General features: G+C 35.5%; 1 long non-coding RNA gene across 3 annotated transcripts in view; it reads right to left on the bottom strand.

Annotated features, from left to right (window-relative positions):
• Positions 1 to 25,343, bottom strand: part of LOC101124486 (uncharacterized) — a 248,938-nt gene that overhangs the window by 61,048 nt on the left and 162,547 nt on the right. The window contains exons 4-6 of one of the 3 annotated variants that reach the window (XR_010134762.1): positions 20,416 to 20,517; positions 11,429 to 11,515; positions 1,652 to 1,702 (exon numbers count right to left, since the gene is read on the bottom strand). The exons of the other annotated variants lie outside the window; for them this stretch is intronic. This is a non-coding gene — a long non-coding RNA (uncharacterized lncRNA). The remainder of the gene's footprint in view (positions 1 to 1,651; positions 1,703 to 11,428; positions 11,516 to 20,415; positions 20,518 to 25,343) is intronic. 3 annotated transcript variants of the gene reach the window in all.

Below are 25,343 nucleotides of genomic sequence, written 5' to 3'. Positions count from 1 at the left end.
AAATAAATTAAATTTAGTAAGATTCACGGCAAACAGTACAAGCCCAAAACATCTATGTTAATCCACTGAACCTAGTGTCTCTGAAGAAAATAGTACAGGCCGGGCATGGTGGCTCATGCCTGTAATCCCAACACTTTGGGAGGCCAAGGCAGGCAGATCATCTGAGGTCAGGAGTTTGAGACCAGCCTGACCAACATGAGGAAACCTCGTCTCTACTAAAAATACAAAATTAACAGGGCATGGTGGCACATGCCTGTAGTCCCAGCTACTCAGGAGGCTTAGGCAGGAGAATCGCTTGAACCTGGGAGGCGGAGGTTACAGTGAGCCGACATCGTGCCATTGCACTCCAGCCTGGGCAACAGAGCAAAACTATATCTCAAAAAAAAAAAGAAAGAAAGAAAGAAAGAAAGAAAATAGTACAAAATTGTGTTATAAGTAACCATACATTTTTTAGTGATTCTTACTACTTTATTAGTCACTCCTATTCTACCATAAAATTAATTTGCAAATTTGTTCCAGAAAAACATGATGGCCATCATTATATCTCAAAATTTATTTACTAATATTACATTTTACGGTGTTAGAAAACCCATTGCAATACCATATGAGAAGTTTCTATTCCAAATGATTTAGCTTTTAAGAGTTATCAGATTTGTTATTGGCTAATAATGAGAAAATTATTTTCTTCTAAATCTTTATATTAAGCAAAATCTAAAGCAATTTCTCCTTATTTAAAGGCTATAGGAACTTACATAAAATAACAAAAGTTGGTAAATCTTCATTTGCTATTGAACTAGCCTAATGATTATATTTCTAATAACTTTAAAATTTTTTTTGCTTTTTTTAATATTGGAAAAATAATCAAGATCAAGGTTAAAATATTTAAGCCTTACTTTCTGTGTCTCTAGCTTCTTTAATTTTTTTTCTCAATTATATGAAGTACCCTACTATAGCTTTATAGCCCTAAGGTTTAATGGAGTTTCATTTAATTCTGTGGCCTCAAATTTTTAATGATTGTGAAAAATTATAATATGGATCATGTGGTATATATAAGAAAAGCATTCATTATTTTGTTTGACTCTGTTTAAAGTAACTAAGAACAATACTGTTCTTTAAGAGCTCACAATGGTAACCTGAAATTTAAGACTCATTGTGAGTGGCTACACATCATTTTGCATGAAGGCTGGCCTCCATCCTAATTGGTCAGGCAACTGTCTTATTGGTCTGTGTTCATATATATTGTTTTGAATATCATCCCTGAATATAATTGTACTTCCTCTAAGCCAGTCTCAGCAAAGTGTTGATTTATGAACAAGCACGCAAACTGAAACTCATCAATCTGACATTCAAAATGCACTAAAAAGACATCTTAACTGCAGTCTACAGTGACTCTATTAATGGTGTGTCTTTCAAACTATCTATGCATTCGAGCAGCTGCTGTCAAATCTCTCTATTGCTACATCCCTTACTTTCTGGCATGCATATTTTCTCACACTTCCCTGTCTATGCAGGTATTCCTCCTCCACTCCTGCCCACTGCTCCAAACATGCAGAGAATCTCTTCTCTGCTTGACATCCATCAGAGGAGTCTTTTTCAGCTTAGAATATGTGCCAACGTTTCTCCATCCTCCTTGAAAGGACTCTTTCATTACCTGTCATTTGCTTGTCGGTGCTCCTCTCTAGATCCAATCATTTTGTCTCCTCTTCATCCAATATCAACAACAACAAAATTCAAGAGTCAAGGAGACAAATACAGAAATCTTCCTCAATGAGGAGAATGACAATTTTAAACACTTACATATAATATTTTGCCCCCTTCACACAAAATAATTGCTACTTGACACATTTGTTCATATACCACCATTTTTGATGTCTTAATAAGTATTTGGTTATTTTAAAACTGCTCTGTTCACTCTTTTTGGAGGAAAGCTCACTTCCATTTTATTTTCCCCCAAGATATAAAAAATGCAGCTTAGTGAAGTTTGTTCCTTCTCGGCATTTGTTAGGCATTTATAATTTGTATATGATACCCCTACCTTTCTGGCATGAGATGGTGGACTTTCCTGCCCAGCCTTCCTACTTTAGAACACCTTGATAAGGTGTTGGGAGAGTGGAGGAAGAGGATGAATTATAAATTTTGCTCTTATTCACTGAATTGTAAACCACTTGCTCCTAAAAGGTTTCAGTTTGAATCCACCAGCTTCTAGGACTGCAGAAAATGATTTACCCTGCATGGGAAAGTCTCCTGTGAGGAATAATAATCACAAGTATAACAGACCAAAAGTAAGAATCATTGTTAAGGCACCATTTCCATTGGTATGGCATTTTCTGAACCAGAAAGCTAGTGCAGAACTGATTCATAGATAGTCATGTTACTGATTTATTTCTTAAAATAGCTATTCTACAGAAGATATTCCTCAGAGACATCACCAAATACTGACCCAGGCTATTCCTGCTTAGCTTAGCCTGACAGTTTCAGTATTTTAGTTTTATTGTCTTAGCTGGGGTAAAAATCCTACTTGCTTTCTCTTAACATATTAATAGTGTGGAAACACATTGCTGTCACCTCTGCTTCTCAACAGTTTAAGATGAAGTTGTTCTCTAAATGAGTCAGTGTTGACTGGTTGGCTGGCCCTTGTCAGGCTTCAGCTGTCAATCATAAAAGAAAAACTTCTCAAGTGGTAGATGAGAAAGTTGTCCTAATACAGCATTGTTCAAAGATGGGCATTAATAAAATACTTGACAACAATGTTTCCTGGATCTGCTGAAGTTCATGGCTACTGGAAAAGGATATTTTAAGTTATCTAGAGGATTTCCACTAAACATTGAAATATCATTAAGCCAGCAATGACAGTTGAGTTTGATTAGCATTCTGACGGAGGACGGAATACTAGAGGACATAAGAGGAGTGTCTAAATCAGACATGAGAGATGAAGGCTGACTTCCCTCATGAAGTCACATATAAACTAGAACCCGAATGAAGGGTGGGCAAGATTTACCCAAGCAAAGAGGTAGGAGAGACTTTTATCAATGATCTACCTCCCCCAACCTCCTTTTTCAAACAAAGAGCTATGAAAGGGCAAAAGAGTATGCAAATCATCTATGTGCTTAGAGAGGCCCACATAGCTTAGATCAGAACTGAGATAACATAAATTATTAATTTTTTATTTTTATTTTTATTTTACTTTAAGTTCTGGGATACATGTGCTGAATGTGCAGGTTTGTTACACAGGTATACACGTGCCATGGTGGTTTGCTGCACCTATCAACCCATCATCTAGGTTTTAAGCCCCACATGCCTAGATATTTGTCCTAATGCTCTCTCTCCCTTTGCCCCCAACTTCCCAACATAAATTATTTAAGGTCATTGTATGTGCATTGATTACAAATTCAAAGAAAAACACCACTATCAGAAATAGGTCCTCACTAGCACCATGAGGCCATTAGGACCATGAGGAATAAATACCCAAGTCAAAGGGCTAAACTCATCAGCTTAGAAACTGGCCCAAAACTCATCCTTCCCCACAGACAGAACCACTCATTTTGTGGTCATTTTTTCTATTATTTGATCTGACTATAATAGGCAGAAATAGACGCTTTTCCTCAATCTAAACACAGGGCAATTGCACACTTTCCTGCCAAAGATTTCAGGACTGAATGTGTTTATCTCATTTCACAACTAGTTTGTACCTCCCATCTATGGTTTTCCAAAATATTACCCTCCTATGTTGTGCCTGCTCATACCACTGACTTAAGCTTTCAAAACATACCCCCAATGACATGGCTGTTTCCATAGCATTTTCAAAGGATATTTATTCCCTCTTTACCCATCTCAAGTGATGGAGTCAATGTTCTCACTTTCTATTTCATTATGCAAACCATTGTACATGAGGTCTCTGTACTTTGTAACTCATTCCTTCTGAAAGTTTCCTTCTCTTCCTCCTCTTCACAGTCCTCTAGCACAGCTGGGCTCACTCATTTCTATCTACCTTTCACACAAGAAACCCAACATACTGGCCCCTCAGTTTCTTTGTTTTCTTTAATTGTGTGGAGAAAATATGTCATATAGACAAAATAATGTTTAAACTATTTCTGTTCATTTCAATAAGAATAATATAATGAACACCTACATAGCAACACCAGTATTCCTCTGGTTAAGGAATGGATCTTTCTTTAAAGCCAGTTGTGTGCCCATCTCCATCATATCCCTTTAGCAGCACTCCCCATCACCCCATGCATATTATTTCTATTCATTTCTCTTCATTGTATCACCTATGAATAATCAAACAAATTTACTGTTTTTAACTTTGTTCATTCTTGAGCTTTATACACATGAAATTATACTATATGTATTTTTGTGTGCATACAACAACTGTATGGGGTAAGTTCGGGTTAAATCTCAAAATCTTGACATAAGGGCTGTGATGGCTATTGTTTACTCATTTCATTTTTGGATAGTACTAAATTGTGTGACTACACCACAATTTAGTAATCTGCTGTATATTAGTTGTAAAAATGGTCAAAGGAAAATAAAGTAATTTTTTAAAATGCATTACAGAAATTAGCATGAAAATTGGTAGAGGTTCTAATACATACATAACTGGAGATTCAGAAGGAGGAGGGAGATATAAAATAGTAGAAGAAATATTTGAAGAGATGATGACAGAACTTTTCAAAACTAGTTATTTTGGACTGAATACTTATGTCCCCCAACAAATTCATATGTTGAAGCCCTAACCCCCAATGTATTGGTATTTGGAGAAGGGGCCTTTGAAGGTAATCAACTTCAACAAAATCATGAGGATGGTGCCCTCATGATGGATTAGCATCCTCGTAAGAAGAGGAAAAGAGACCAGAGCTCTCACTCTCTCTCTCTCTCTCTCTCTCTGCAGTTTGAGAATACAGCAAAAAAGGAGTTGTCTGTAAAACAGGAAGAGGGCCCTCACCAAGAACCTAATTAGACTGTCACCCTGATCTTGGACTTGCAGCTCCAGAACTGTGAGAAATAAGTGTTTGTTGTTTAAGCTACCCAGTTTATGGTATTCTGTTATACCAGTGCAAACTGACTAAGACACCAATTAGAGAAGCCCTAGGAACCCAAACAGGCTAGTAATAAAGAAAACCACAACTAAGGGTACCTAGTAAAGTTACTTAATACCAGTTAACATCAATTTTCCCGCTCCATCATGGCTATGGTCTTTCTCCAAGAAGGGTTTAAAAGAGAGGACTTCACAGATCTGAGTTCAGACACCATGTTCCTAGAATTTCCCTTTAATGTACGTAGATTAAATTAAGAAAATACCTTTTATTTCTAAAGTAGAAATATTACCATGACATTCTCCTGCTCAAAATTCTTTAGTGATTCCTGTTGGTCCAGTATAAAACTCATTGCCCAAAACTACAATTTCACTTGATAAAATTAGACACATGCTTTAAAACTCAAAATCGGGGTTAATTTTTTATTGCTGTGTTTTCTAACTTCCTACTCCCATTCTGGGTGAGCTGCTGACACTCTCTAGGTCCATAGCACACATGACAGCACTTACACTATTCAATTATGCTTGTTAACTGGCATCTCCTCACCCCTCCACACACATATACTCTAATAAACTTCTTGAAATCAGGACTATGTATTTTACATCTGAATCTCCAGTACTTAGAACAGTCATAATGCTTTATAAATATCTGAGGGTAAATGAAAGGCTTAATGGCTACTCCCTTTGGGTAGCATCTTGGCTACCCAAGATAAGTTTGAGTCACTTATTCTGATCTTGGATTATTACCCACTTCTGATTTGCAATATGCCTGGTAGTCAAGCATAAACAACTAGTAAGTTCAAAGCAAAATGATCAAACCAAAAAATCACTTTTGAGCAAACCAACAAATAAATTGAATTTTGTTTAAAAAAAAGTTTTTGAAGACTCAGCCATTTTCCCTATATCCAGACTCCTTAGCAAGATCTAAAAGAGTATAAGTTACAGTTTGCCGAATTATGTAGATACACTGCATATAGTATACTAAATATTTTAATTTTGCTTTTATTAAGACTGAAGACCATCTTCCTTATTAAAGTTTTTGCAAAATCAAACTCGAGATGAAATGTAACACCTTCATTTGTATCAAGCTATCCGATAAGCCATATAAAACAGTTTGCTGTTAGGTGTGCCTGATGAATATATTCAACGCTTTCAAATGGTAAAGACATGTAATAGATGTTGTTGTTGCCCCATGCAGATCTCCTTGATCAGGCAGGCCTATGCATACCACTGCCACTGTGAATGTTGGCTGCTGACTACAGATTTTCTTTATTCAGGAAATGGCCTTAGTTGTACATTCCCTCTGACCTTCTTCCACATTAACTATTGACTAATTGATAGGCCCACTTGCCTCAAGATGGAAACCATGTTCATGCATAATTCCTATCGAAAGCTTCTCAGGGGATCAGACTGAAGCTGGACTTCAACAAAGGGCAACCTTGCTTAGCTCTTCTCCTGACCTAGGATACTTCCTTCATTCTCTTTCTCCAGAGAGTGCACCCTCCATAAGCACCTTGAATGAAAATCCCTCCTCAAACTCTGCTTGTAGGGAAACTCACCTAAGACAAACTATTCTAACTAATAAATTGTTAAATATTTTCGAAGTCACTGTCTATTTAGTTTGGTAAGAAAAGTACAGTATTCCTGACTTTTCTTATAATGATTGGAGAAAATAATGATTGGAGAAAAATAATATTCAAGAGTTGCAGCTGAGATACAGTTGAGGAAAATCTTTGATAAATGAGAGAAAAAGAAAAATGCAAGTAGAATGGCAATTGGATCCAATTCAGCATGTGCCATAGCTGAATAAGTACAGTTTCAGAAAAAAATAAGAGGAGTATATTATGAAGAAAATAATTTCAAAACATTCTAGAGGGATATCTGAAGGATATGAGATTTCTCCTTAGAATACTCACCAAGTGTCCAGTAAGAGAGATGAGAAAAGATTCACGACAAGGAATGCTGTTACAAAAGTTTAGGGAAGAAATGTCATTGGATTCCTCCACAGTCACACTAGAAAAAAGACAATGGAGCCAACGTAGCATGCTTTCAGTCACTATATTCTCAATTTTCAACTTGGAATTCCATACTGAACTGTACTCTCAATCTCATATGAAGGTAGAATATGTACATTTTTAAATATGCAATTCTCAAGTTCTCAAAAGATTAATCTCCCTTGTATCGTTTAACAGGAAGCTTCTAAAGGATATATTTTAACAAAATGAAGAAGTAAATCAAGAAAAGATCCAGAATACCAAGGATGCCTCATGGAGAGACAAATGAAATCCCAGAATGAAGAGAAAGAGGGGCTCCAAAGATATATTCTCAAAGTTAAAATATATTTGAAATAAATTTATTGTTCTCAGAAAGAGTTTAGAGATGAGTAAGTGAAATGTACACTAAAAAATATGCAAAGAAAAAAGAAAATTATTGAACCAAAGCAAAACAAAAAGCTACTCAAGAATACAACAGTTTCAGGAATTTGGATGTGTCTATATACACATTGTGTATATATATATTGTGTCCTATATACACAAAATTCTATTTACATGCTGTGCTCATCCAATTCTAATTTTCTAATTATATCTATCTTCTGGCCTATTAATGGCTTCTCAAAAAGAATAGAAGGACCAAGAGGACAGTGTGCGAAATCCTAAACTCCAAATGACGTCTTCGTCTATGCCAGACTCTGCCTCCAAGATAAGTTCTGACCAACCTATTCTATTTTTCCACGTAGTTCTAATAAACTGCATCTATCTGGCCTGGTTATAAGATGTCAACATCAGAATTTTTCTATCCTAGTTGTGTTTATCTAACAATGATGGGAAAAGCTAAAAGTAAAAAAAAAAAAATAAGTTAGCAATGAGATAGATGAGGTTCCATATTATTCAGTCTTTGCTAAACCAATATATATTATCTTCATACTTAGCAAGTTTACTTTCCTGTTTGACCTACTTCATAAAGCTTTACAGAAAACAAGATTGATATAATGCTAGGTATAAATAAATGTGTCCATATAACATGCTTCTGAATGAAATACAGAAAGAAAAATTTCTTTTTATACCTGTGGGTATTAAAAATAGACAAGTTTAGGTAACTAGGTAATCATTGCTATTACTTATTTGTAATATGGGTAAAACCTCGTGATTTTACAAATTGAGGTGGCATAAAAACTGCTAAGAACTACAGAAAAAATTACAATGTCAATATAACATGGGTGTCAAGGGAGAACAGTGCACAACAGAAAGTTTATATCTGTACAAAATGACCTACTTCATATAAGATAAAATTAAATTACTGCAGGGATGAGTGTCAGACAATATAAAATGCCTATTTGTCCCATGCAACCTACTTTTACTTTGAGCATTTCTGGATGATTTCTTATCAGAGAAACTACAGTTCATAGTCACACTAATTTAAACACATGTACTATACAAGATTATGTGTAATTTTCATTGTGATATTTATTTTACGTATGGAATTTTTGTATCAAGGATTCTATTTAACAGGCATGGTGTTGAGAGAATGATTTATAAATAGTTTATCATGTTTTAACAATCGTGAATGGTGCAAACCTGTACTTTTTTTCAGCTGTTTAATCACAGAAATTCCAGGTTGGCATTTGGTTGTAGATAGTTTAAACCCTTCCTCTTTATTAAATTCATTCCCATTTATTTCTGTAATTTTGTTACTGTAAGCTATGGGTTTTCCCTATAATCATTTTAATCAGCTTACTGATTATTTACATTATATTTGATGACTGGAATATATTGATTTCATACCTGTATCACTGGGCTCATTGTCTTTTCACTGCCCAGGAATGCCTCAAACTACATCTCTGCAGTTCTAAATTCTGACTACCTATTCCTATTAAAATGTCAGTTCTCCACAAAATCACTTCTGATCCCTCAGCCCAGAAGGAATTTCTCCCTGTCCCTAAAATCATAGCAGTTTAGCCTTGTCACCTGAAACAACACCCAACATTTTACATCTTGCACTTTTTCCTAGAATCCCTCTTTGAGGGACGAAGATTTCATTATTTACCCGTTTAAACTTCAAGTATTTATTCTATTGGAAAATTCATGGTATTTGCTTAAGAAAATCTCTGGAAAAACAGACACTTGAAAAATCCATACATTTGTATCCTGACCATGAAAAGCAGTGGCCAGAAATAAACGTTATTTTCAACACATTGCTTAAATTAAGCCGTCGGTCATAAAAGCTTGGATTATTTAAACAAATGACTGCTTCAGACATCTGTTACCAACTGATGCTGCACAAGTACTACAAAATCTCCTTCTGTCTAATTCCTTAACCATGGAATGGGAGTAAAAGCAGGGAGGTGGATGGCAACTTCCCTACATGCAATCAATAGGCTGATTTTAGAGACTCACTTTATACTCTCATTCCTCTCAGACCTACCCAACTCTCATAACACAAGCAATTAATTATACAACTTCCAAAGATCTAAATCTAGTTTCTCCTAACAAAATGGTTAGGGACAATTTTCAGGTACTCCATAAAGACGAGAGGCAGAGAGATAGAAAAAAATTTGAAGAGAAATCAAGAAAGAGAGAGAGATTCTAATAGTTTCTGAAAGCTTTATTGTTTTCTATTTCCTGTTAAACCTACAGTCCACCTTGAAATGATTTGCTTTGTATGGTATAGGTAGGGAATTGCCACTTATTTTTATGTCTACCTAGACCTTTAACTAACCCAGCACCATGTATGAAAATGACCACTCTTTTCCCTCTGCACTGCCATGTCATCTTTGTTATAAATCAAACGATCTTATACATGTGATTTCTGAAACAGTTATTCTACTCCATTGCTCAATCTGTCTATCCTTCTGTTAATACTTTAGTCTTAACTACTATTATCAAATAATAAATCTTATATCTGGTATATAAATCTTCCAGCTTTGTTCTTGCTCAAGAGTGCCTTGGTTATTCATGGCCTTTGATTTTCCGTGAAAACATTAGAAATAACTTGTCAATTTCCCCCAGACAAACCCTGCTAGAATTGTGATTGCAGTAAACTAGAGAAAACTAACTTCTTAAAAACATTTAATCTTCAATTCCATTTATATATCATTTCATAATCAAATTAAACTAAATTATTATTTAGGCATAGATTGTGGTCAATACTTCTTCCCAACTTCCCTGTTTGCCTATTACTGTAAAAGTTGATAAATACAAATATTCAATTTTCTAATGTCCTTTGTGGCCAGGAACATCATGTGACATGGTGCTTATGGGACACAAGAGGAAAACTAAAAAGCCTTTTACATTCTTAATAAAAAGGAAGAAATGTGACTAGCACTGTATTTTCCTTTTTGTTACGCCTTAAATGCCTGAGTGATTAATCACCATCCAAAGAAATTAACAGCCCAGACACCAATGAACCAAGCTAAGGCCACCTGCGGACTACCTTCAAGTTATTGCTAAATTTAAAAAAAAAACGCTTATTTATTTATATTTAAGTTAACGTTAGCTAGGGAGAATCTATTGTCAACTAATACTAACATATTGGAGGGGAAAAACGAAAGTACCAGATTAGAATACTATGCCTTTTTTCTATGTATGAGGTCTCTCATAACTAAAACTTCTAATAAAAAAAATACAGAGCCTTCATTCTACTATAAATCATAAGTATTATAGTACTCTAAATGATAATATTATTTCTCTGGGTTATCTCTAAAATCTGCATACATTAAAAATTATTGAAACATTGATTCTTACTGCAGTGTCTTATTTGACTCCAAAAAGGAACTGTAATATTTCTTTCTTCTGCCTAAAAGTTTTATGGGTTACTCCCAATATCTCTGATTTTTAAGACAAATAAAGCAAAAACTCTTATGGATGGTAAACAGTGTTCCTACTTTAAATATTTTTTCATTTACAATGAACTGGTGATTTACCAACTATTACTGACTACTTCTGCTTTCAATTATTTTTAAATATTAATATTTTGAAATATTTTAATATATATTTTATTTGCTTACATTTTATAACTACATGCAAATAACAAAGTATTTTAAAAATTATTCCAAACAGCGTGTGCTAAGTAAAAGTAAAACGTATCCAGCGACTAATATGTATTTTATAGGTAAGAATTTATATTTATCTGAAAAGTTGCAACGGAATCGCCTCTCAAAGACATGGAATCATTTTCCCAGAATTCTTGGATCCATAAAGAATTATATTTAAAATTTTTCTCTAAATACTACATTTATGCTTATTTGGAACAATCACCCTGTGTCAATTTGAGTCTCTAAAAGATCTCTGCTTATGGTAATTTGGAAGGCATTTTTCCAGGGTAATACTAATAAAAAATGGAACTAATGAAACCAAACTATACTCCATAGCCCCCAAGGTACAACTTTATACCTACCTGTGTAGAAATACCTGTGGTAGGTTTCAAAACAATTCTATAAAGGGACTATATTCTTTAGGTACAATTTTTTTTCACAACTGGAATCTAAAATAAAATAACAAAAGGAGATGACTTATTGTTCATGGTAATTTGTACTGTATTTATTACTAGCTAGAGAATATACATTCCTAATATAAGCATCCCTATACATTTTCAGAGAATAATGCATATTCCTAAGGTGCCATGAAGATTGACCCATCATTCTGCTTACTTGAATGTGTCTCTGGCCCACAACTTGATTCATCTGATCTTTTCAATACTATGAATGAATCCAGATAATGCTATTTTTATTTTTGTTAATTTTTAAGTTCAGGGGTACATGTGCAGGCTTGTTACATGAGTAAACGTGTGTCATGGGGGTTTGTTGCACAGATTATTTAATCACTCAGGTATTAAGCCTAGTATCCATTATTTATTTTTCTGATCCTTTCCCTCCTCCCACCCTCCACCTTCCGAAAGGCCCTAATGTGTGTTGTTTCCCTCTGTGTGTGTGTGTTCTCATCATTTAGCTACCACTTATAAGTGAGAACATGTGGTATTTGGTTTTCGGTTCTTGCATTAGTTTGCTAAGCGCTACAGTAACCAAAATAGTATGGTACTGATATAAAAACAGACACATAAACCATTGGAACAGAATAGAGAACCCCAAAATAGGACCGCACACCTACAACTATCTGATCTTCCACAAACCTGACAAAAACAATGGGGAAACGATTCCCTATTCAATAAATGGTGCTGGGATAACTGGCTAGCCATATGCCAAAAATTGAAACTGGACCCCTTCTTTATACAAAAATTAACTCAAGATAGAAGAAAGACAGATAATACTATTTTTTTATTGTCTGTTCTCGTACTCATTCAAATTCAAAACTCCTTTTGAAAAGTTCGAAGAATTTTATCACAAGTGAATTAATTGCTAAAATCTATAGCAACATGTAACACCCAGTTCCACTGGATTGCAGAAAATAATGAATCATTCTTTCTCTTCCTCTTACCAATTGCTCCTCTCCACTAATACTCTTCTTTTTCTTCTTTATTTTTAGAGCTTAGACTGTATTCCTTAAAGTTAATTGAGCTTTTGATTCAACATTACATTTTCTGACTTATTGAAGTTTTAAATTCAAGTCATCATAAGACTATGTAGGTAATGTAATGCAAATTTTAAAAATAGGTCAGATGTGATAAAACAGAGAACACATGTCCTGTCTAAAGAAGGCAACATCTAGTGAGTTATTCTTTTGAGAATTGGGGCACAATTTTGCCAGAACTTAATTTTCAAGAGAAGTCATAATTATTTCAGTAATTGGTTGGTTTTTCAGTGAAATAGTCTAATTGTAAATGCTGGCAACTAATTCAAACTTAGTAAGAAACAAACAACTGCAGTGTGCAGGATGATACTTGGATTAAATGATACATATTTGTGTGCTGCAGTCAGTCTTAAGCTTTTTACTTCTATGCATTATGGATATAATCAGTGGAATGTGTACAATTACATCATTCTTTGTTCTTCCCATATATTAAAGTATTTGATTTTCTGGGGAAGCAGAAAAATTCTGCAGTTGCTCCTTGTCAACAATGAAGCTAAATCCTGTATAATTGTAATGCATAGCATTTATTCGCAACCAGGAGGAATTTTGCCTCCTAGGGGATATTTGGCAATGTTTCCTAACATTTTTGGTTGTCATAATGAGGGGAAGAAGGTCAGGGCACTATTACCATCTAGTGAGTAGAAACTAGGAACACTGTTAATCATTCTACAATGCACAGGACAGCCCCCCAACAAAGACTTATCCAGCACTGAATATCAGTAGCACTAAGGTTGAGAAATCATGGTTTATAAGACTCCCGGATCCTCAATATTTCCTAAAATTCCTATGGAAGCATAAGAAATGTATGTATGAGAAATGGAATTGAGATAATTAGATTAAAAGGTGTGAGGTAACTTTAAAAAACATTTCAGGTTTCTGGGGTACATAACCAATATGTATAGATCCAGGAGTCTTGCTCCACTTGAGCTCAGGAATAATTTAATGAGTCAGATCTCTTACTTGAAAAGTTTCTTGCATTTTCTAATTCATAATCACTGTAAATTATTTGCTTGTACTTTATATAGAAATGTATATTTCATATTTCAGGGACAGTGGGTACAGCTGTAATGTTTTTAAGGTTTAAGAGATCACTAGAATTAGTTGGATTTTCTTAATGACTTCTGACAAGCATCAAACTCATTTAGACTGAGGAATTTTGAACTTTAAAAATTTCAGTTCATCTTAATCTATGGCCAAATACACCATCAATTTCACTCAATTTATTCCTTACGTGCAGGGTTGGAGAAGTTTAATTTATTTCAAATATCTACTGGTGTCTATATATATTCTTGTAGGTTTTTTTGCTAGTTTGGTTAGGTTTCTGTGAATAGTATTTAATTAGATTCACTGATTTTTTTTACCTTTGCCAGTTTATTTATTTATCCTCCACATAGATGCAGGATTTATGTGATTTCACGTTATTTAAATGGTAGCTACAAACCCAAGAATCCTTGTAGTTCAAAGCTAACTAAAGATTTCAGGCTTTTCCATCTTTCTAAAATTAAAAGACCTTGAAAGAGAAAAATTTTATATTCTAGCCAAGGATAAAAATTATGATAATTTTTTTATTCTTAGCAATATGCAATCTCTAACATTCAGAAAGGTTAGAAATCAAGGGTTTTGTAAAATTATGTTATTAACTTTAAAAAACAATTTTGCCAGAATATAGAAATATACAGACATGCTGTACAGAGTTGTGAATAGTTCCAGAAAACTGCGGCTCCTTGAAACTTCTGAACATATAGAGCGCAGGGATAGTGTAATCCCATATCTGTTGCACAAATTCAGGAATACTAGCCCTTCTTTCCTATTTCTTCAAACTCAAGAGAATTAATTTAGGACAAATAAATTAATGCACTGCTTTATGCTATACAACTTTTGTGGATAATATCATGGAAGAAAACCATTTTCTCACATATAATATTCCTTAGTGTTCTTTCTTTTGTTTATTCAGGAGACATCACTAATTTATGAAGTTTCAAGTAAAAGGATCAGTTCATATGTGCATATATAGAGCTTTATTAATTCTTAAATTATTATTAGTACTTAAAATACAGTCACACTGAATACTAAAAAGAATACAATTCATTCTTAATTAGATCAGCTTGGATTATCTCCACTTAAAAAATTATTTCATTAAACCACTTTGAAAGTTTGGATGTTCTAGGCATTTTAACTCAGGTCTGCCTCAGTACTGCCTTTATATCTGAACATTAGGTCTCTGCCTTAGGCCCCACACCTCAAGAAATGCATGCTTCCAAGTACCTTCCTCAAAATTTTCTAAGTCCCTCTCCTGTGCCTGGCATGGTTTTGGGGCCACCAGTGCCATCTAAGTGTAGTCCAGACTGAGCATAGATATAAATCCTAGCACCTTATTTTTTACTTGGGACATTTTGCGACCCTCTATTCAGTACATAGACTCAACTGGATGCCCCGAGAAGCTCTAGGACTCACTCAACCTATGTGGTCTTTCTGGATATCATGGTTGAGCCTCAGACCTGTAAAGACAGCCTAGCAAAAAAATTGTTCCAGCTGTTTGGTAAGGTATTTATTCCATGGGATCTCATAGAATTGAGCTACCATAATGGTGTGGGCACATTAATTTGGGTGATTCTCACTCACATTGGAGATAAGATGAGTTAAACGCTCTGGGCTGCTGATGGACCATCATTGAGCCTTGGGCTCAAGTCACGCATGTGACATATGTGGACTCATTCATTAGCTCTTGCCCTTGTTCCAACCATAGTGTCACCTCTAGTCCAGTGGTGCCTGGAGGGTAGCAGATGACTTTTACCATACATCCGCTTTCTGCTAACACTCAAGGAGATCACGCTAGCCCTTTAGTAGCAGACTTTGTGCCACATTTCAAGCACTGCCTTCTGCAAAAGCTTTAGAGCCTCATGCACATAACATCAATCTTTCTTTGGTTCTTTCTTTTCCTGATAAATGTCATAGCTTATAAGCTCCTGGGTCAGTCTTAGACTATGCCAGACACACATGGATATTCCTTGAACTAATGGTACTACTCTTTCTCCCTCCCTCTTGCCTACCTAACCCACTGGATGCCATATGTGGAAGGCGGAGGTCCAGTCCACATTGAAAGATCACCTTCTAGAAATGTAGTGAATGTAATGATTACAGCCAAAAGAATACATGTTTGAAGGCTGCACTGCTCTACAATTATACTAGAAAATTTTCAATAATAATTTAATGTGAAAATCTATTATTATTCAGATTTCCCTGCATACTCTGGGTAAGACCGGCAATTGTGGTCATTATGAATTGAACACAGCAACAGTCTTTGAGGGAATCATTGGAAGCCAGTGTCTATGGGCAGCACAATACATAATAGAGCATCATTATTACTGAGTAATCAGCCTTACATGAATAGAAATAACAAACTAACTACAGAAGCAAAAAAGGCCTATATTATTTCAATACAAGTACATTTCAAAGAGCCATAGCATTGTGAGATAGAAAAGCATTGTTAACTATCTTATCATGGGATAGTAACAGAAATTAAAATGGGCATGAATAGTACTTTTGAAAATAAAAACCAAAAGGGATTATTTCTGGACCTGAACAGGAAGAGATGGTGCCTGGACACTTCAAAAAAATTTCTTGTTCACTGATTGAACAATAAAGAAATATCTACATATTTCTCCACCCATAGTTATAAATTATCATCAGAAAATCACTATACCTCGCAAAAAGCCTGTGAATTATGCAACAGATTTTTACTCAAATTGCTTATATAAACTGGGGTCCATTACACTCTGGGAGATGGACCCTGGACTAGTCGTCTCTCTCATTGGCTATTGCTATGCATTTTAAAATACTTTACCAAGAGAAAAGGAAAAGTAAGGCCATAAGGCAGAGAATATGTAGTATAAAGAGATAAAGCGAAGTTAAATACATAAAAATGAAACCATTGTTAAAGAGAAAGTTCTCAAATTCAGAATCCATCTTTGATGTGGTTTATTAAGAAAATATTGAAATTTACTTAACTCACTTTTAAAAAACTTTTTCTCTGTGTTTGTATTGTGTGTTTGAATGTTTGTGCATCTGTGTTCTTTTTTTTTTTTTACTAACAAGCAGAAGATCTTGAAAAGAACATTCTCTGGCCATGAAAGTGTAACTGGTGCCAGACTAGTCCTCTGGCCAAAAACAACTGTGAAACTATGAAATATATAAGGCAATTCTTTTCAGAGGACAGCATACGGGGAACAGGAGTACAGATAGGAAAATACTTAAGTAAGCCTAACAATCACTCTTCCTGGAAACACTTTCTAGACTGCAGTGCAGAGAGGTGAAACCCAAACAGAGCACAAGGATTATGCTTAGCTGGGGAAACAAGGACTACAGTTCTGAGCCATTAAGTTGGCTAGAGTCTGCAGAATAGAAAAAAGGAGGTGCAGAAATTTTGCATAGGGTTCTCTCACTATTTAACTATATACTAAGTTGTGCATGCCCTGGGTGAAATTTCATGAGACCTAGCAACAGATATCTGTGACAAATTATGATCTGACATTCCAGCCCACACTCGGCCTCAAATAATATGTTAAATTTTTAACTGATTCTTACCACTTAACTGGTAGCCATTCTTTCTCCCACACTCAGCCACACATAAGCCACTCTGTATATGCCATTATCCCTGCAGGGGTCATTTCCACCTTTATTTCATGTTACTTGATTGTCTTGCTACTTCAGCTCTTTGATAGGCTCAAAAAGTTAAGATTTTTTGGTTTATTTAGCTACTTATAGTTGTTAGAATGGACAGGGCACTCTTTCCATTTTTCTACGTGCCAGGCAGAAGCAGAAATCTCATTCAATTGATTTTCAATAGAGGTCCCAAAGTAATTAAATTGGGAAAGTCTTTTCAGCAAACGGTTCTGAGATAATTGAATATTCATGTGGAAAAAAGGTGAGACTCAACCACTATTTTATATCACATATAAAAATTATCTTGAGATGGATCATAAACCTAAATTTTAAAGCTAAAGCCCTAAAGCTTCTTGAGGAAAACACAGAAGAATACCTTTATGGCTTACCATTAAATCTTGATTTCTTAGACTGGACACAGAAAGCAAAGGCATAAATTTTTTAAAATGCTAAATTGTACTTCATTAAAATTAAAAATGTATGTTCATCGAAAAAGACACAATGAAAACAATAGATAGGCAAACCACAGACTGGGAGAAATATGTGCAAAACATCTAACTGACAAACACATTCACTTTAGATAGATGATAGATAGATAGATAGATCCTACCACTTGGCAATATAAAAGCAATCTACTCCATAAAAAAATAGGAAAAAGGCTGGAACAGACACTTAAAGAAGAAATATGATTGCCAAAAAGCACATGAAAAGGTGCTCAATCAGTCTTTAGAGAAATACAAATTAAAACTACAATAAGATATTAATAAATAATGTCCAACAGCCCTAAAATTAAAATAACATAACAACAAAAATTGGAAAAGATACAGAGTCATTAGAACTCATAAATTCCTGGAAGAGGTGTAAACTACCTTGGGAAAGGACTGTCAGTTTCTTACAAAGTTAAACGTTAGGTCCATACTACTACCCAGCACTTCCAGTCCTAGGTATTTCCTGAGCAAAATAAAAACTTCAACCTACTGAAAATCAACAGAATGTTCATAGCAGCTTTTTCATAATTGCTAAATGAAGCAACTCAAATATTCACTACCATGAGTGCCTACAAATGTCCTTTAATGCTAAAGAATTCTTTATTACACAACGGAATACCACTAGGCAAAGGTATCTCACCCTCAAATTTTGACTGAGATGTTTAGGTACCTCCGTTTAGGTACCTCCTATTTTTTCTTAATAACTAGAACACTGGCTACCTTAGACACTCAGTGTAAAGCTATCCTCCATATAAGGTCGAGGAGACAGCATCACAGTAACATAAACCATCCTCCTAATGACTTCTGCTGAGCTATGTATGAAATTAGTGAGAGTAGAGAGTAAGCAAAGGCTACATCACCAATGGCTTTGTGTCCTGTGCTAAGGTGTTTTGTTGTCATAACGGGGGCAACAGAGAGCCATTGAAGCGTTGTAAGCACATCATATCGGGTTCAGATTGACGTTTCACAAAATTACTTTGACAAACTGGAAGATTGCAAATTAATGGCAGGAAAAGAAAGTAGGGATATGTTGCTACAATCTTGGAGTAAGAAAAAAAAAATAGAGGCAGTATAGCTACTGACTGTATCTGAGAGATATTGAGAAGGCAGAATCAAAAAGGTTTGTTATTGTTTAATATGGTGGTGAGAAGGAGGAAAAAACAAAGTATATATTTTGTGAGATGGGAAATACACAAAATTGTAAGAGTAGATTCAAAATGATTATCTCCATTATTAATTTACTGAGTTTTTGTTCTCCACCTAATGGCCAAGTGAAAATCTGGGGCCTCAGGAGGAGATAGAAGCTGGAGACACTGCTTAGGACGCATGAGCACTTAGAGCTGTCTTTCTTTTGCTGTGAAATACTGAGCAAGTAACTGCCTAGAATGAAATATTTTGAACCCATAGGAAATTCATTATTAAACCTCAGGTATTTAAGTCTATTATCCAAATTAATAGACTAAAAAAAGCATTAGTAATAAATGATATAAAACATATGAACCACTAGAAACAGTAAACATCCATTCTAGTTTCTTTAAAATAAATATCTCTACATATTCTTTCATAACTTTCTTTTCTTAATTCAACCAAATGCTGTTTTCTAAATGTTAATAGTTTTGGTTTTTGCATGAGAAAAATGTCTGTAGGCCAATTTTCAAAGAGTTGATCCTCCAGTTCTCCAAGCTGTATCACTTTTTTTTTTTTTTTTTTTTTTTTTTGAGATGGAGTTTTGCTCTTATTGCCCAGGCTAGAGTGCAGTGGCACAATCTCGGCTCACTGCAATCTCTGCCTTCTGGTTTCAAGCTATTTTCCTGCCTCAGCCTCCCAAGTTACTGAGATTACAGGTGCCCGCTACCACGCCTAGCTAATTTTTTTTGTATTTTTAGTAGAGACAGGGTTTCACCATGTTGGTCTGGCTGGTCTCGAGCTGCTGACCTAGTGATCCACCTGCCTCAGCCTCCCAAAGTGCAGGGATTACATTTTTTTACACTCTGTTTTAACAGTATAGGACATATGTAGTTTTTGCCAAATAGAAGATCTCTTCAAAAATCACCAGTAGGCCATGTCGACCTGTCTAAGAATGCAGAGGAAGGATAATGTAATCCTGACACATGAGATTCTTGGTGGTGTTTACTAGTTAAAATAGTACAGATCCCTAAAATATGAGTACCCCCAAAAGTTCAGCAAAGACTTTCTGACAAAAACAGCAATAAAAGTTCAGATATAGGCCAGGCGTGGTGGCGCATGCCCATAATCCCAGCACTTTGGGAGGCCAAGACAGGTGGATTACCTGAGGTCAGGAGTTTGAGACCAGGCTGACCAGCATAGTGAAACCCCATCTCTACCAAATACAACAAAATTAGCCAGGCATGGTGGCACATGCTTGTAATCCCAGCTACTTGGGAGGCTGACGCAGGAGAATTGCTTGAACCTGGGAGGCGGAGAGGTTGCAGTGAGTGGAGATTGCACCACTGCACTCCAGCCTGGGCAACAAGAGCAAAACTCTGTCTCAAAAAAAAAAAAAAAAGTTAAGATATAAATTGAGAGAAAAAAACAATTCACTCACCCTGCCACTGAAGAATACCCTGGAAGAGTGTGTGTGTGTTTCTCTGTGTGTGTGTGTGTTCACACACATGAACAACATTAGCAACTTGGAAGACTTGAAAGAAAATCAACCAACATTTCAGAATTGTTCTCAACCACTTACCAGGAGATCAAAGTAGAACCTTCTAAAGAAGTGGAATGTTCTTTTTTCTCTTGTATTGGACATATAGGCAAACCTTAAACCCATATTTTCTGGGCTTGGCTTCTAGTAAAAATAAATAAATACATAAATACATAAATACATAAATAAATAAATAATTTTTTGTTTTCTGAAACTTTGGCTTGTCATGACCCATCCCTTCTTTCCCTGTTCAGAAGTCACTTTTATACTATCTAAAATAATTATAACCATTCTGCCAACAGTAATCATGGAAATATAAACTTAATGTAGATAAAATTGTGCTCTTTAAAAATATATTCTCTGACTTGTCACATTTTAAAAAATTACTTTTCATTTAGGAATTAAGACTATTGGTGCTGGAAAAAAATCATGACTGGTAGCAATCTGAATATATTGTAAATTTACTCAGAGTATCCTGCAAAGATTTTTTTAAAATGATGTGCCCAAGAGCAATAACTAAAAGGTTAGTTGAATTTCCTGGAGTAGAAGGGAATTCTGAACAAATCCTCCTACTCTAAAAAGATTGAAAATCGTGGTCTTGGTGAATTATTTAAAGAAAATAAAATGTACCTTCATTAAATCTACCTACGCATTATCCAAGAAATCACTGTTCTAAGACGGGCAATCTGAAATTTCCTCATTGACATTTAAACAATGCCTTTCCACATAACTAGAGTTCAGAAAATAATAGATTACACCATATGTTCTTATCTGGTTCATGCCCCCAAAGGCCTAGAGCATGGGCATGGTTTTTATAAATCTAAACAAATTAAATAAATGTTTGCACTTGTAACTCTGTTACCTTTTAGCAAAAAAATAAATTAGTGCCAGGGGAGCCACAAAGTTAAGAGACTCTGTAAACAAAAGAACAGAAGGCTGTCTACATCTTCACACCAAATTAACAGAACACTAGACATGCTATCACAGATTATTCACAGGTTAGAAAAATAGACAGTTAAATTACTGCAGTTTATCTAGATAGACTGCATATAAAAACATTTCTAAATTTCATTTCTTATTTTAATCATTAATGGGAAAATATGACAAAAGCTTCAAGTTTCTCAAAAAAATTGAATACATTTTGAACAGCAAGATTAAAGAATCTTGAATATTCTTCTCTAAATGTATTTCAGCTTCTGCTTATGATAAAGATCCAAATACACATGTTTCTTCTTCCTGTATCATCTCACTATACACCAGCGTGTATGTCTGAACCTCAGTCTTGTATCCCACACTCCTGGAAATCACAATTACATTCCTCCCAAGGTCCATCACTTTTAAAAAAATTTTGGCCGGGCGTGGTGGCTCATGCCTGTAATCCCAGCACTTTGGGAGGCTGAGGTAGGCAGATCATGAGGTCAGGAGATCGAGACCATCCTGGCTAACACGGTGAAACCCTGTCTCTACTAAAAAAAAAAAAAAAATACAAAATACTAGCCTGGCATGGTGGTGGGCGCCTGTAGTCCCAGCTACTTGGGAGGCTGAGGCAGGAGAATGGCGTGAACCTGGGAGGCAGAGCTGGCAGTGAGCCAAGATCGCGCCACTGCACTCTAGCCTGGGCGACAGAGCAAGACTCCATCTCAAAAAAAAAAAAAAATTGCTACATATAAAATTAGTCGTTTCTAATTCACATACTATAAGAAATCAATACAAATTAATAGGCATATAAATTTTTCTTCCTATTTACTTGTTGAATCTGTTGTCTTTTATCTACAATCAAGATTTCTCTCTGATGAATCTATGTACTAAGTAGATTGAATTCTTAGGACAGTTATCATCTCCAAATTGGGACCAATATTGTAATGACTCAATTATTTTTCTTTCTTACTTGACTTTCACACAGTCATGTGATGTGATGTGATTTATTTTGGGCCACCCAGTGCAAGTTATTTAGGGAAGTCTCATTCCCCCAAAGCCCCCTTCTCTCTTTTACTGATCATGGACCTTGAAAGACGTTTATTTCCAGCACTGGCAGCAGCATGTGCACTTATCTCTCTTAATACTCACAATTTTTACCTGAATTACTTCATAGCCCAGAGAAAACATCTCAGGAAAGAAACTACAATTTCCATTGTAAAGATAATTAATAAATTGGGGAGGTTTCAAATGCTGTATGAATTCATTTAAATGACCCCAAAATAAAAAGTCATACTCAACAAGAAGAGGCTCAAATCCATGTCAACAGAAGCAAATCAAAGATACAGGATATTCCCAATCAGGACTTTTTAGGTTACACTAGTCATTAAAGCTTCAGTCATTCAACTTATTCAGCAAATTTCTAAAGCTGATATTATGCCACACCTGAGGGCTAGTTGATTTCACACATTATCTACAGCTCTCATTTCTCTCCTTTCACTGGCAACGTATAGTAAATATTGATGTTCTTCCTGAAAGGAAGGAAAGCCTCTTTTGTCTAATCCTGAAATAGAGGCAGCTGGAGAGGAGGAAGTAAGAACAAGAAACCATACTCTCTTATCTCTTCATAAGTTCATAAAGTGTTTTTTCTTTCTCTCTCTTTTTCTCTCTTCCCCCTTCCTGACCTCCCTCTCTTTTTTGTTTTTAAAGAATCACAATCTTCAGGCCAGAAGTCTATATGTAAGAATTAGAACTCAGTTTTTTCAGAACTCCCCAATGGACTGGTACCCATATCTGTGCCCTCCCCTTTCTTCTACCAGAACTTCCCTACAGTTGTACCACAGTGCACCTGTGCTGGAAATGGCTTACAGGTGTAATAAGATTTTTAAATTTTTAAAATTTTAAATTATTATAGATACATAATAGTTGTATGTATTTATGGGGTACACATAATATTTTGATATAAGCATACAATGTGCAAGTGTAATAAGGTTTTGATCCTCTCATTCTTTGGGGTGGCTGGCTATGGCCTGTTGTAGAATGCCCTTCGCCTGTTGCCTTTGCAAATATTTTAAATTTTTAGGAATGCCATGGCTTATAAAAAGTTTGGAACTACACATACCCAATTTTCTCCATCTTTCTGGGCCAGTAGAATCTTTGTCTAGTATAGAGAGGAAAGGGGATTAAGAAACAAACTGACACTGACTGATCTCATGTTCTTCAAAATCACCTTTTAATGACATAAACTTCAGTCTGTGTCTTCCAGGACTTAATTCTAAAGATGAAAATAACTTTTTTTTCCTGCCTTTATGAGGTGATGATTTTCACTGACTGAGAGGGAAAGACTTTGAAGACTTCAAAGGAACGGCCAGGAACCAAATACAATTTGATTAGTACATGATGATAATATCTTCTATCTTTATGCAGTGTCTTCATCAAGAATCAATAATGATTGCAAGCGATTTTCAAACCAGCTTCAGAAAAAAAATGCAGGGAGGGGAAATGGATTTATGCAACAGAGACATTGCCAATGGCAAATGGTATAATGAGCCTTTTGTGGAGCTAGAACAAAGGTTACCCTCTCTGTCCCTCTTGTAACACTTGATCTTCTTTCTAGATTTTAGGTTTCTTCTTCCTTCAGTCTTCTCTTGTGCACAAGATATTTTCCTAGTTAATTTGCTCTTACATACTTGGAGGAGACAATGTTATACCTCATCTATCTAGAAACCTCCAACACCTTCTCATACCTTACTGTCAACTGATAAACTTACCTCATCTTTCACTAAAAAATAAAAGCAATCAGAAAAGCATATGTTCCTCTACCATCGTACTGACCAACTGTCCTCCAACTGTCCTGTGTCTGTCCGCATATATACTGACTCCATTCTTGTTAGCATGGATAAATTGTTCCCTGTCTATAGTCAACCCCTTCATCTCAAGGATATCCTCTCAAGGATATCAGTCTAACAATTATCCCCTCTCTCATGTCATCATTTTCCTATACTCTTCAAAATTATTCCCATAGTTGTACATATATTCAAGTTATAATGTTTTAAAATATTCCATCTTAAAAATTCTTTAGACCCACAATCCCCTTATGGCTTGTAACCTCTCTCCATCTCCTTTCAAAAAAACTCTTTGTACCAGTTGTCTATATACCCATTGTCTTTACTTCCTTTCTTCTTCTTCACTCTTGAACTCACCTCAAACATCCTTTTGTCTCCACTAATCCAGTAAAACTGCCTTGATAAATCACTCTGCTGAACTCTAGACACATATCCTGGTATCTACTTAATATATGCATTTCCATGTCTAATAGGCATCCTAAATTTAGCACGCCCAAAACAAACTCTTGATTCTGTTGCCCACTTCAACCTCCTACTAACTTGTTTTTCCCCAAGTGTTCTCATTACCATAAATGACATCATATTCACTTAGCAGATTCACCCAGTAAATCTCTTTAGCTAACACTTCACATCTAAACTATCAGTAAATCCTCTCAGCTCTACTTTCACATATATCTCGAATCTAGGCATTAGCACATCCACCACTGTATTATTCCATACTCATACTGCTATTAAAGACATACATGGAACTGGGTAATTTATGAAGTAAAGAGGTTGAATTGTCTCACAATTCTGTGGACTGTACAGACTTCTGCATCTAGGCAGCCTCAGGAAACTTACAATCATGGCAGAAGGCAAAAGAAAAGCAGGCACCGTCTTCACATGTCAGAAAAGGACAGAGAGAGTGAGAGCAAAGAGGGAGGTGCCACACAGTTTTAAACAACCAGATCTCGTGATAATTCACTCAATATAACAATGAAAGCAAAAGGGAAGTCCACCCCATGATCTAATCTCCTACCACCAGGCCCCCCTTCAGCAATGAGGATTACAATTTGACATGAGATTTGTGTGGGGACACAGAGCCAAACCATATTAATCTGTGCCTGTCCCTTCTCAGATCTCATGTCCTTTTCACACTTCAAAACACAATCACGGCTTCCCAACAATCCCCCAAAGTCTTTACTTATTCTAATATTAACTCAACAGTCC

This window comes from Gorilla gorilla, chromosome 6, assembly GCF_029281585.2.
Source record: "Gorilla gorilla gorilla isolate KB3781 chromosome 6, NHGRI_mGorGor1-v2.1_pri, whole genome shotgun sequence".
NCBI classification, from domain to species: domain Eukaryota; kingdom Metazoa; phylum Chordata; class Mammalia; order Primates; family Hominidae; genus Gorilla; species Gorilla gorilla.
This window is presented reverse-complemented; position numbering and strand designations above follow the sequence as displayed.